The sequence below is a fragment of the Sciurus carolinensis genome, chromosome 2 (genome assembly GCF_902686445.1).
Source record: "Sciurus carolinensis chromosome 2, mSciCar1.2, whole genome shotgun sequence".
Taxonomy (NCBI): domain Eukaryota; kingdom Metazoa; phylum Chordata; class Mammalia; order Rodentia; family Sciuridae; genus Sciurus; species Sciurus carolinensis.
Window position 1 is genome coordinate 60559331 of NC_062214.1, and position 12986 is coordinate 60572316.

Consider the following 12986-nt stretch of genomic DNA (forward strand, 5'->3'; position numbering starts at 1 on the left):
ACCCCACCTGCTACAAGCTGTAGTGACATTTGTGAGGTGAAGTCTTTTTTCATGCCCTTAATGGACATGACTGGAGTTCATTTTTTTTATTATTATTGTATACAAATGGGATACATGTTGTTTCTCTATTTGTACATGGAGTCAAGGCATACCATTTGTGTAATCATATGTTTACATAGGGCAATGATGTTTGATTCATTATTTTTTCCCTTCCCCCCCACCCCTCCCACCCCTCTTTTCCCTCTATACAGTCCTTCTTTCCTTCATTCTTACCACACTCCTTATCCCTAACCCTAAACCTAATGCTAATCCCTCCCACCCCCCATTATATGTCCTCATCCACTTATCAGCGAGATCATTCGTCCTTTAGTTTTTTGAGACTGGAGTTCATTTTTTCCCCACACTGAGCCCCCTCTCTAGATTCCCCCAAGGTAACCAGGAAGCAGCTCACAGGGAGGACCCTAAAAGCAGAAGCCCTTTCCAACCCCAGTTCCTCCTAGAACCTCAGAATCCTACAGAACATGGAATGGAGTGGATGACTAACAGCTGAAGACACCTGCAACTAAGCATCCTTCTAGAGTTGGGCTGCCTTCCTTTTCCTATACTATCGGTTGGTCAGTTGGCAAGCCCCAGCAAGAAAGGAAACTCACCTGGTGACTTAGGAAGCACAAAACGCCCGGATTTTCCTTTCCAGCACTTTTATTTTCTGAACATTACAGGAAAAACAACTGTGCCCCTGGGTGTTCCGCTTTCTGCATGTGCTTGATTTTATCAGTAAGCATCTCATCCACAGTCACTGAGAAGGAACAAGAAACTAGCATCCTTATTGCATCCTCAGTCCTGCCTGAACCTCATAGGAGAGAGGCTCCTCAGCCAGATATGTTTGTGCAGAAGGTGACATGAGCTGAATTTTGCTACTTGATAGGAGTGTGTCCAGCAATCTCAAACTCAAATGCCTTCAGAATCCAGGCAAGCTCACATACATAAGTGAAGCAGTTCAGTGTAAGACAGTAGGGAGTGGTGTGGACTGTAGGAAATGCAGCATATACCTGCCAAGCAGAGGACACAGCCACTTCTCTACTCCAACAATTACTATGGTTCAGTGTTGCTAGATCTTCTAACTGTTCAAAAGAAGTCAGATATTAACATATTTTAAATTGACCTCTGATTTTTAAAAGGTTAAAATGATGCAAGCCCCTAACATTTTTAGGTCAGATATGACCTGAGGCTGACCATTTATAAACTCTAACTTCAGAAAATAAAAAAATAGAATAAGGAATTCCTGAGAGAGAACTTGATATTCAAAGGCACAACCTTGTGAACTGACTCACGTTCCAGAAACTGCATGTTGCTTTGCAGAGTTATCAGGTGGAGAAGAGTAGGATGAGGACAGACAGGCAGCTTAGAAAGGGTCTTCTGTGCTCTGAGGAGGAATCTTAACTAGATTTTGAAAGCAAGGGGGACCCATGAGGGAACCCTGAAGAGTTTGAAGAGTTTCAAGGAGGGAGAGTCATATTGCACTCTGCATTGCAGAAAGCAGTTTTCTACTTGGGAAGGACTGGCAGACGAGCAGCGCCTGCACAGGGGGAGAAGATGCAGGCCACAGGGATGACCCAGGGTAAGGGGTGGGAAACCAGCAGCTGCTCTCCTCTGATGTGTGAGCTCAAATATGAAGGTTGGAGGACCTTCAGAGGGGAAGCATGCTGAGGGGCAGAGGGAAGGGTAGACACAACCCTGATTCTGAATGACCTAGAGGGGGTGCCACACCCTGCAAGAACACGAGGAGAGAGCAGGTGAGAGAGAGGGTGAGTTAGGTATGAGGTGTGTGGAGGTAGCCAGGGTATCATGAGCTGGGAATGAGGTATGCAGGGGTGAATCAGAGTCACCAGCTTATAACTGGACAATGGAAGTTGGGGTTTAGCATCCCAACCATGTTAAGGCTGCACTTGGAGCCACCCCAACATCCAGGGGAAAAGGTTAGGAACAAGACTGGAGAGAGAAGTTGAAAGAAAACCTGGAGAAAGTGTCACTGCAGGATGAAGAAGGGGGAAGTGTATGGCTTGAGGGATATTTTGGGATGGCACTCAGTTCATTGACAGAGAAAAGACTTGACCTGAACCCAACATGTGGTTAGACCTGCTCAGGGAGGGACCAGACTCACTGCAAGGGGCTCTACATAAGGGTCCCATTTGGTTTCTGTCCTGCACAGTCATGGGAACTGTGGGCATGCCTGGCCCATCTCTCAGTCATGTGACTTTCAGATATGCCTCTCATGTGAAGAAAAGAAAATGTACATGATTATTCTCTGGCAGACCTCCCTTCTAGGCAGAGTCCCCAGCACACCATCTGAGAAGACAGAGCATCAGGAAGCATGGTTTTACCATGGTTAACCCTCACCATTTTCTTTACTCCCTGACTTCTGATGTCTCCCTAACTGTCTGCACTGTTGAAAAGCACCCTCCCTAGGGACAGCTGTTCCAAGAGGACTTGTCAGTCCCCACAGCAGTAACTGGTTTGTTTGTGCGGTAGTGTCACCTTCGACAACACTACAAGTAACATGCACATCTGTGTCAGTCAACTTTGTGTGTCTGTGATCAAAATACCTGAGAAGAACAACTTAGAGGGGGAAGTTTATTTTGCTCATGGTTCAAAGGTTCAATTCATGGTTGACTCCAAGTAAGAAAGAACATTATGGAGGAAAGGCATGCTGCTGTGTTCATGGCTGACCAGAAAGGAGAGAGAGAGAGAGAGAGAGAGAGAGAGAGAGAGAGAGAAAGAGAAAGAGAGAGAGAGAAAAGAGTGAAGGGGCCTCAGAAAGATGCACCCTTCCAGGGCATACTCCAAGTGACCCACCTTCTCCAGCCATGCCTCATCTGCCTGCAGTTACCATCCAGTCAATTCTTTTAAACTGGGATGAACTGATTAGATTACAGCTCTCACAATCCAGTCATTTCACTGTCGAACATTCCTGCATTGACCCAGGAGATTTGGGGGGAGGGTACTTCATAGCCAAACCATAACAGCATCTGTCTTGGGAATCTCATTTTAGTCCTACAGCAAGGTCTGGATCAAGAGAATCCAGAGCAGTAAAACTGGAGCCCATCAGGAGCCAGAACTCCAATCTACTAACTGATGGTCCTGCTCATCCTCCTTTCTGACATTGAGTCTTCCTGAATAGTGACCATGATGGCAACCAGAGCAGAACAAGTGGCCATTTCCCTAGGATCAGCCAGGGTCGTGAAGGAGCCACATCAAACACCTGAAAGAAAAGCAACTTCAGAGTTTTCTCCAGCCCAGGTACCCTCCAGGAATTTTCTCATGAAAGACTGCAGCTGACGTTAATAGCGATGCTGTGTCTGAATGCAGGTCCATCAAGAAGGGAACAAAAGGGAAGGAAGAAAGCCAGGTTGAACGCAGAGGCCTTTCAAGTCCCTGCCAGGCAGGTTCAAGAGCAGAGCATGGCAAGTTGGACAGGCATTCTGCGTCTCTTGAAAGAGCACGGATTTATTTGTGCCATGCAACATGAATGAGATGAGAAGTTCTCAGGGCTGCCAACCTTTCAGTTAAGGTTTTTGTGGTAGTATATTTCTTTTACAATAAAAAAGGGGAAAATGACAGTCGAGGTTAATGCTGCATCAGTAGCAAGAGGCCCAGTGACTGTCAATAATGGAGGCTAAATAACTGGGCAATGGAAGATTGAATTCATTTTCACATGACACTGTTCCAAAGCATAGCTTTTAATGGCTGGGCCATGTTTTAAACTTATTGGTGTGCTGTAAATAGAGAGTCTTAACTTGAATGTTTTCTCAATTAGCTAACCAACTGTTTCACAACTTATTTGTTGAGTAACCTTTGCTTCCTCTTGATTCTCTGGAACCTCCTTTACTGTCTATTAAATTCTTACCTGCAGCAGGTGAAGGGCAGGTGCAGGGGCAGCCTTCTGCAGGCACATGAGGTTTGGCCACCTTTGGGTCACCATCTGAATCCCTGCTCTGTGGGATTACATGGGTGACCCTGGGAAAATCCCAGAACCTTTTTGAGCCTTGAGTGTATTGTCTATAAAACAGAATAAGAAATCAGAACACTAATATATCAGACCTCTGGCACAGTGCCTGGCATATGGTAGGGCTCAAGTGAATGAAGTCATGGATATTTTTAATTGGTCTGTTGGAATCTACATCTCCTTCTAGGGCAGAGTTTTGTTCACATGCTTGTCTCAAATAAGAATTGTCACCTGGGTTTATAGAGGCAACACTCTCCAGAAGTATACCTTGGTGGCAGGTTTTACTTAGTTTGGAAATACATATAAATTTATGACAATGTTTCCTATTTGGAAATTTTATTAAACTGTCATTTTATAAGAAAAATCATTAAAGATAATGCTGAACAAAATCTTACTGGTTATAAAGAAAACCAAGATTTTTAATTGTGAAAACTCCTGCCAGGGATTCTTATTCTACTCTAAGAATCAAAGAGGGATTTTATTTCATTGTAAGAGGAGCTTTAAAATGCTAAGAAAAGGTGATTTACAATAATGGATTTCTGAAACAGAAGGAATCTTGATGCCCTGCAAACTCAACCTATCCCTTCCTTAAGATTGTCATCGTGTCTCTTCACAATAGCAGGTTTCCTCCAGAGCATTCCCACCAGGGATTCGCCTCCCTACTCCTAGAGTGGAGAAGATCTGCCCAGGGCCACGTGGTGAGCCAGGGAGAAGGTGCATACCACACCCAGAGAACCTGGATACTCTATCCAGGAAGAAGGAAGTGGCCACCATTGCCAAATGCTGATGGGGTTCAAATAAGACAGCAGCTGGAAATGCCATTGCAGAGGGGTTATATGAGAGCTCATTGGATAGAGTGATGGGGACACAAATCAGATTGGAGAGGAACAAGTAAAGGGTGGAGTGAAGATACAGCTAGTGTAGACATTTTTCAAAAATGCTAGTGAGAGAGAGAAATAACTAAGGGGAATATTATTATTCCCACATTAATGATAATTAATATTAGTATTATGATTAGTATTTATTATTATTGCTTAAAATCAAGATAAGATTTTGCAAATATATTTAAATGCTACTGGATGTGAGCCAGCAACAGGCTTAATAATTAATAGCTAGGCTCTTCTATCAGCCTACTGGGTGCAAATCCTGGTGGACCTTCTCAGTGGCTCTGTGGGCCTAGGCAAGTTTTTCACCTGCCCTGAATCTCAGTTAATTCTCAGGTAGAAATGGATAATTATTCCTTTCTCACAGTGCTACTGCAAGGTACAAATGAACTAATGTAAAATGTGTGGAGCCTACTAATGTAGCCCAAGTTACATTGGTCCCAGGGTAAATATTAGAATTATTACATAGCTAAAGAAAGCTGTTGAATATATGGAAGAGAGAAGATGTAGTCAATAGAAGAGTCTCAAAAGGCAAAATGGGACATAATTCAGAACAAAGGCAGGCACTTGCGTTGGATGAGAGGACAGGACAGCTGGTGCCTCCATTGTAGCAAGAGAAAGGCGGGAGGCTGAGTCCTATTAACAAATATTTATTGACCCCCAGAGGCACTGTGCCCAACACTGGAGATGGCAGTCACAAGACAGGTACATGCATTCATCATGGAGCTTACATTCCAGTGGCAGAGTCTGACAATGCCTTTAATAAATGAGTATAGTTATGAGAAGATCAGAGCTGCAAGTCTGGCCAGTGGGCAGTGGGCAGAAAGGAGAGCCACAGGGGTCAGGACTGCATAGAGGCTATTTTAAAATGAGAGTCTGGGAAGCCCCACCACCACAAAGCGACATTTGCACAAAGATTTGAAGGAAGAGAGCATTCCATGGGATTATCTGTGGGACAAATATTCCACAGAGAGGGAACAGCTGGTACAAAGGTCCTGGATCTGGAGATTGCCCGGTGTGGGTGGGTGAGCAGTGGGTGGCTGGACTTTCCCTCAGTCCCCTCTAAGGCATGTTTCCAGAAGGTTGAATCCTCTTTCTACATCAGAGGGAAACCTTCAACTTTTTTGACTTGACTTCATTTTGTAACCCTCTCTAGAGCACATGGACTGTGCAGGAAATATGCTTTTGTGGCAATACTGAGATGAACAGGACCCTGGACCTATGCTTGGTTGCAGTCTCTGGTGTTGGTGGGGAAGTCGAATATATGGAACAGTAGTAGCTGAGTGTAGGGAACATCTGTCTCAGGTTAGGACCAGGACACCATGGCAGGACAATAGGCCCTGGCTCACCGTAGAGCAGGACTCAGAAAAGGCTCTGTGACCATGATCAACCTTATAAGAAGTCTTCTCTTCCAGCTTTTCACCAGCTCCAGTTCAACCAACAGCATAAATATGTATCACCTTTGAGTTTTAACTCTTTTGACTTCTGGGTCTTTGAATGGTAGGGATTATATAATGCAGCATTATCTTCAATGTATGTATATAGTCTGTCTCCTTTGTAAGAGACAAGAATATAAATTGGATGGCAAGTCTCATGTGAATTAATAGCCCCAGCTAATGTATCTTCCCTGGTCAGTACCTCCATTTACTCTGAAAGTGTTCTCATTTGGATAAAAAATTATATTGTGGCCCCTCTGGTTATAGGTGACCCACAGTTTCATGATGAGAAAGAGGAAGGATCAGGAATAAGCATGATAGGAAATTCTTGGCATCCAAGTGACTTGTTTACTTGCATTTTGATGTGCAGATGCCTATAAGTACTTTTATGTAAAGACTAGGAAAATTGGCTGGAACATAATCAAAGCCCAAGGTTCTAGGGGATGTTTTCTGAAGTTGAGCAAAGGAGAGAGCTGGGAATGAACTGTACCTTTTTGTACACCAATGAAAGCTGATTAGCAAGCAAAGGTTTGGTAAAATCAAAGCAAACAGACAAATCAAATCAAGCTAGTATTTAAATGAAAAAGAAGGGATAGCAAGAAAAGTGCTGAGCAGTCAATAAGGAGAGTTCAGTGGTATGAAAGACAGCATGAGCTTGCTGACTTAACAATCCCTATTGACCCCTGCAGTACCCTCCAAAGCCCAGGGCCAGAGATTTCAACTATCATGGAGACACCACTGTCAAGATTGAAATCTACACTCATCTCAGGAGCTGCCATGGCCAGCAATGCCTTAATATCTGTGAGGTTCAAGAGTGTCAGCACAAGGGTATGACTTGCAATATAGGAGACACTGTCCCAAATTCTTTTGTGCATGGCAGTAAAGCTGTTAGGCCTAACCTGATGGGCAAGAAGTTGCATGTTTGGAACTGGAGGAGAGAACTGGCATGGGTAGCACAGATATTAAATCTAAACTTAGTGCAAACAGCATGCTACAAGTGTCACTTGCTCCCTGTAAAACTGAATGCCATTGCAAGGGGGGCCCTGTGCTATCATGCTGGGTCCTTTGGCAATGCAGAAGTGACCAGCCAGTTCCAGCTTTCAGTCTTCTCCATGATGGTTCTCCTATTGATAATGAGCTGTCAGTACAGGAGCTCATGGTCCTCCCTATTGGAACTGAGACTTCAGGAAAGCCGTGCTTAACCATAGGATGTCCTGAAGGGGAAATATGGCTAACATAACTCCTATAAGGAGCACAAGGAGCATATTGCTCCTCACATTCTAGAAAGGGGATAAACAATGTTCTGTGGCTCCTAGGTCAAACCCAGCCAGCTCCCTGTTATGGTCCTCAAGGCAAAAATGAAAAAAAAAAAAAAAAAGAAGAAGAAGAAGAAGAATTTTAATATCTAGTAATTTACAACATGTTGTACAACCAACCATTTCTAGATTTTTGCATTTATTAGCTCATGTAATCTTTCCAACAACCCTGGGAAGTAGATATTGTTGCTCATTCTATAGATGAATAAACGAATGTAAGCTTCCAGATAGGGTAAATAATAATCTAATATTATCAACTAATAATTTATTTAGGCAAAATTCAGACTCAGAGCATCTTATCTCAGAGCTTGTTCTATTAACCTACATTCCCATGTGAAAGGGTCTCAACACCATAAAGGTAAAACATAAGTTCCAAAAGAAATTTGGATAACACATTCTAGAGAGTTCATAGGAGGGAAGATAACAGTGTCTCCAAATCAAAGGAAGGCTTAGCAGAAGATTGAGACCACATTTCCATCATCATGACAGGAACACCAACTTGGAACCCCAACTATCAAATTCTTACCCCACAAAAAAGGAAATTGCATTCTTCTCATTATAAACCTAATGAAATCTTTCATGTATGAAAAAAATAGAATTATTATTATATTTTTAATATCATCCATAAAACATTTGTGGAAATGTTTCCCTCTTGTTACTTAAGGACATGCATAGTATCTTCAGTTTTCCCCTTGGCTCATAAAAGGCTAAAATACTTACTGTTTGACTCTTTAAAAGAAAAGTTAACCAATACCTCCCCTAGAGGATGCAGAGTCTCGGGTGCCACGGAACATGACTGGCAGAGACAGCTACACTTAAGGTGGTGAATGGCATGGACACAGTATCCTCCAGGTCTTAGAGTTTGGGAAGTAGACCTTGAACTTCAGGTCTCCTAATCACCCCAGCAGTCACAACATCATACCCCACCTAGTAGAAAAGTACAAGGTCTCCATCAAAGACTATTCAGCAGTAACTACTGAAGAATTCTTGGACCAGGATGACTGGCAAGTTTGGAATAAAGTTTCCATTAGTGTTGATCATACCCAGGGAGTCAGCGATTATCTCAAAAGGAACTATGAAGAGAACAGGGGAGGACTCATGCCAACTGCCTCCCACTACAGTAGGCAATGAATTATCATTGCCAGTCTCCTGGTGAGGATCCACACCGGATCATTCAAAGATGAGGCCTCTTGATCTTCTGAGCAAGTGCAGGCAACTCCTCAGAAGGAGGAGGAGATGGGTGGCAGAACTCAATTTGCTGGCAACAAATTCAGAAAGCTTCTAGTTAGATAAACTCTGGGCAGAAGGTCCTTAGCTCTGGACCAACCTGCAGGGAGTGGGGGGTGCTTTACCCTCCAAAGAATATGATGTTTTGCTTCCTAGACCTGTCTCATCAAATGCCAGGCTTCTGATTCAAGCTACGTGGATGAACTTGAAAGTGTGACATTAAGTGAAAGAAACCAGATACAGAAGGACGTATATTCTGTGAGTCTACTCATATAAAATATCTAAAATAAGCACATTCATAAAGGTAAGGCTAGAGTGGAATTGAGATAACTGGGAGCGGAGAGTTGTTTGATGAGTTCAGAGTTTCTGTTTGGATAATGAAAAAGTTCTGGAGGTGGATGATGGTGATGGCCGCACAATGTGGATGTATTTATACCACTCAACTGTGCACTCAAACATGGTTAGAATGGAGCCAGGCATGGTGGTGCCCGCCTGCAATCCCAGCAGCTCAGGAAGCTAAGGCAGGAGGATCACAAGTTCAAGATCAGCCTTGGCAATTTAGCAAGAACCTCAGCAACTTAGTGAGACCCTTGCCTCAAAATTTAAAAGGGCTGGGACACCCTGGGTTCAATCCCCAGTACTGAAAAAAAAAAAAAAAAACTACAATGGTAAATTTTATGTGTATTTTACCACAATAAGAAACTGGGGGACAAACTCTTTAAAACAAAATATAACTCCTAACCCTAGCCTTGTTCATGGACTCACCCCAAATCATCCTTTTCCTCACTTTTATCCTTATCACATGTCCATGGGGACATGTAGTGTGTCTGGCATCTCCACAGGCAGGAACTCCAGTGGTTTTTATGCATGAATTAGAAAAAAAGCATTCAGTATCTTCCCAAAATGTGAAGGAATAACCATCTGCAAATCCGTGAATTGTGCTTTAGTTTAATCTACTCTCAAGACTAATCAAGTGTTTAAGTTGGGTCCAGACTCTTAATTAAAGCCGTCAGCTCCTGAAAGTGCATTTTCTGAGCCCGACTCTCTAGTGAGAGACTGCAAACGTGGGGAACTCTAACACAGCAAGATGGTGGGTGGCTTTACCTTGCTGCACACGCCAGGCTTGATGCACTTGGATGAGAAAAACACATTGTACCCCACAAATGCATACACCTAGAATTTGTAATTAAAATGGTAACATGCAAAATAAAAATTTTGAAAATAATTGGGCTCAGATGAAGAGGCTAACCAGTTTTCAGGTTTGCTAATTGCTTTTCACAAAATAGATCCAGCTGTGCTTAATGTTGTGTTTTTGTTTTTATACCGTCCTTATTTATTGCCTTAGTGTACAGTATATACTCTACTAGGAGGGGATATCACGTCTGGGATGGGAAAGAAATTGACTTTATAAAATGGAGACCTTTAAAGTGGTCAACCTCTGTCATCACTATTGCTGAAAATATTGTAGAAGGGTCAAATGGACAGTTGTTATTACTAATATTAGACCTTGTTTTATGGAGTTCTTTATAGTGTGCAAAATGCTTTCCCATATATTTTCTCATTTGGATGATCTAAGCATCTATGCTTCTATGATTTCAGCACTTTGCGAATTATCTTTAGCAAATTTTTCTCACCTGATCATCTTCTGTCACTCAACCAAGCAGGTAGCAGCTTATTTTAATAACATTTGAGACAAATTCTAATTAGAAAAAACCAAGTCCCTTGTCAAGTCATGTGATTCATTCTAGAACCAAACTTCTGCAGTCTTTCTTTGAAATATGGTCTTCCCCATCCTATGATAACAGCACAGACATCATGGACATATTGGAACAGAGATGCAAACTTCAGGGAGGACTGTAGAAAGGTCTCACTTAATGTTGAAGTTTAACTAGATTCCCAGAACCCCAATTGGGCCAGGCCATGTGCATTGTGCAAAGCTACAAAAGTGATAGGGTCCCAGCTCATTTTAATATAGGTGTCATTATTATTTAAGTGTGGGAAGGCCAATAGATCAAGAGATGACTGCCATTGATAAAAATGGTTTGTTGTACTCCAGGAACCCAGGAGGAGGGGCACATCATACCAAGTCATGGTGGGGGGCACATGGGGAAGACCAGGGTAGATCAGGAGGCAGAGAAAGAGGGGAGAACTCACAAGAGCTTTTACTGAGGTTTCCATAGGAAGAAACAAATGGGCAAGGCAGGGGAAGCAGGCTTAGGTTTGGCTAGTTGGAATAATTCTTATGGGTTCTAGGGTGTAGGGGCTGTTCCTAGTTGCCTGATATCTTGCCTGGGGGTGATTAAAGAAGGAGAATAGTGGCCATGAAAGAGAGCTCAATAAATGAGTTGGTGGGGGTATAGGCACTGGTTTAAGGTTTTATTGGAAGGACACACTCCCAGGTGAGTCCTTTACTGTTTCTAGGACTTGGTTAGCCCTGGCAGTCACTCTAGGATCAGCAAGGCCCCAGATGTCAAAGCATCAGAATACAAAAAATAAGAGACATGGTCAATGGCTACCCTCCAGTGGCTTACACTGTGGGTGGAGCAGCCCAGGCAGCTGACACAGGGACACAAACCCAGGCCTTCCCAGTACTCTCTCAACTGCAAGAGGTTGCATTTAGACTGTGTAAAGGACAGGATTTCTTTAAATCTGTGGGTTGTGAAATAGTTAAATATGAAAGCAAGGTGACAAATGCCGTAACAGAACGGAGTACTCAGGGAGGAGAAAGGGACGGTAACTGAAAACTGAAAATCAGGATGGTTTTCAGGGAGGTGCAGGGCTGAGTTTGGGGGTCAGCATGGAATGGTGCTATGGGTAAGCTGGCCAGCAGGGTGGAATGGGGGAATACATCTTCTGAGAGGTACCAGATAGAAAACAGAAGTCTGAGGAAAGGTCCTCAACTTGAGGCAGTTTCCCCACGGTCCCGGGGACATGGTGGAGCGTGGAGGTAATTTTCATTGTCACAACATGGGCTGCTCATGGTACGCAGTGGATGAGCTGGGGATACTGCCAAGTATCCTACAGCATACAGATAGTGCCCCCAGCCCCAACCCCACCGAAAAAAGATACATCCTGACCCAAATATTAATAGAGGTGTGGTTGGAAACCACACTCTGCACTGGTAAAAGGGTGTGGAAGTACTCCTGGTACTCCCTGTGATAATGTAGATGATTTTAGGAATTCCATGGTAAATATTTTTGGTTTAATGGTTTTGGTTTAATGGTTTCTTTTTTAAATGTGTATGTAATCATGATATCAAACCCATGTTTCCCAGATGGAACTATTTAGGATAAGGGCAAGTTTTTAAAGATGAGTCAATTTTAAAACTTAAGTAGTTGATAGTGTGCGGGTGATAAATATGGAAAACCGGTGATAAGGAAGTGGGAATCACTGAAGTTTGGGAAACACTGGTTAAACCCATTTGAAGCTTGTTTTGCTGTGTAGAGAAGGGTGCCAAACTGACTTCCTCCCATCGCACTTCCAGATTGTTAACCAACTACTCCAAACCAGTTATTAGAATTCTCTTTGACAATGACTTTTTTAATCACACATCAATTCTTAGATGTAGCTTTTCTGGGCCATCTCTCTTGCCTCGTTAATCTTTCTTTAGACTTGGGCTATTACTGTGCTTTTAATTATGCTCAGCTTGATATCTGACCTAGCAGGTTGTCCCTACCCACAAGGAGGGCTGATTTTGAGGGCTGGAGTTAGGGTGGGGGATGTGAAAGGATGGTAACCCAGCAGCACACCCAGCAAAGCTGAGCGGACTCTAAAGGACTAGAGCTAACTGGACATTCCCTGACTCCAAGTTGACAGAGCTCTGCCTCCGAAGGGTTAATGGAGAGGGACAAAAAAACTAAGTAGCAGCCATTAAATTAAAATGGTACTGTGTCCTTGAGAACTAGATTCAGAGGGATAAAATTTAAAACCCAAAGGGACACCAGGATAAGACACTAATGAGTCCTAACACTATTCCTGTTGTCTAGTCCTCTGACTGTGAAATGGAAGTATGTTGCCTTGTTGCCAAATAATGTTGAAAAGACGTTTCAGTATGTCCAGAAAATACATGCATATGTAAACACACACACACACACACACACACACACACACACACACACAC

General features: G+C 43.0%; 1 protein-coding gene and 1 non-coding gene across 2 annotated transcripts in view; both read left to right on the forward strand.

Annotated features, from left to right (window-relative positions):
• St8sia2 (ST8 alpha-N-acetyl-neuraminide alpha-2,8-sialyltransferase 2) overlaps nucleotides 1-12986 on the forward strand; it is a 66500-nt gene that overhangs the window by 18836 nt on the left and 34678 nt on the right. The gene's annotated exons all lie outside the window — the stretch shown is intronic.
• On the forward strand, nucleotides 3460-3599 carry LOC124978558 (small nucleolar RNA U109). Its single transcript, XR_007107530.1, has one exon. It is a non-coding gene; the product is annotated as a small nucleolar RNA U109 (small nucleolar RNA).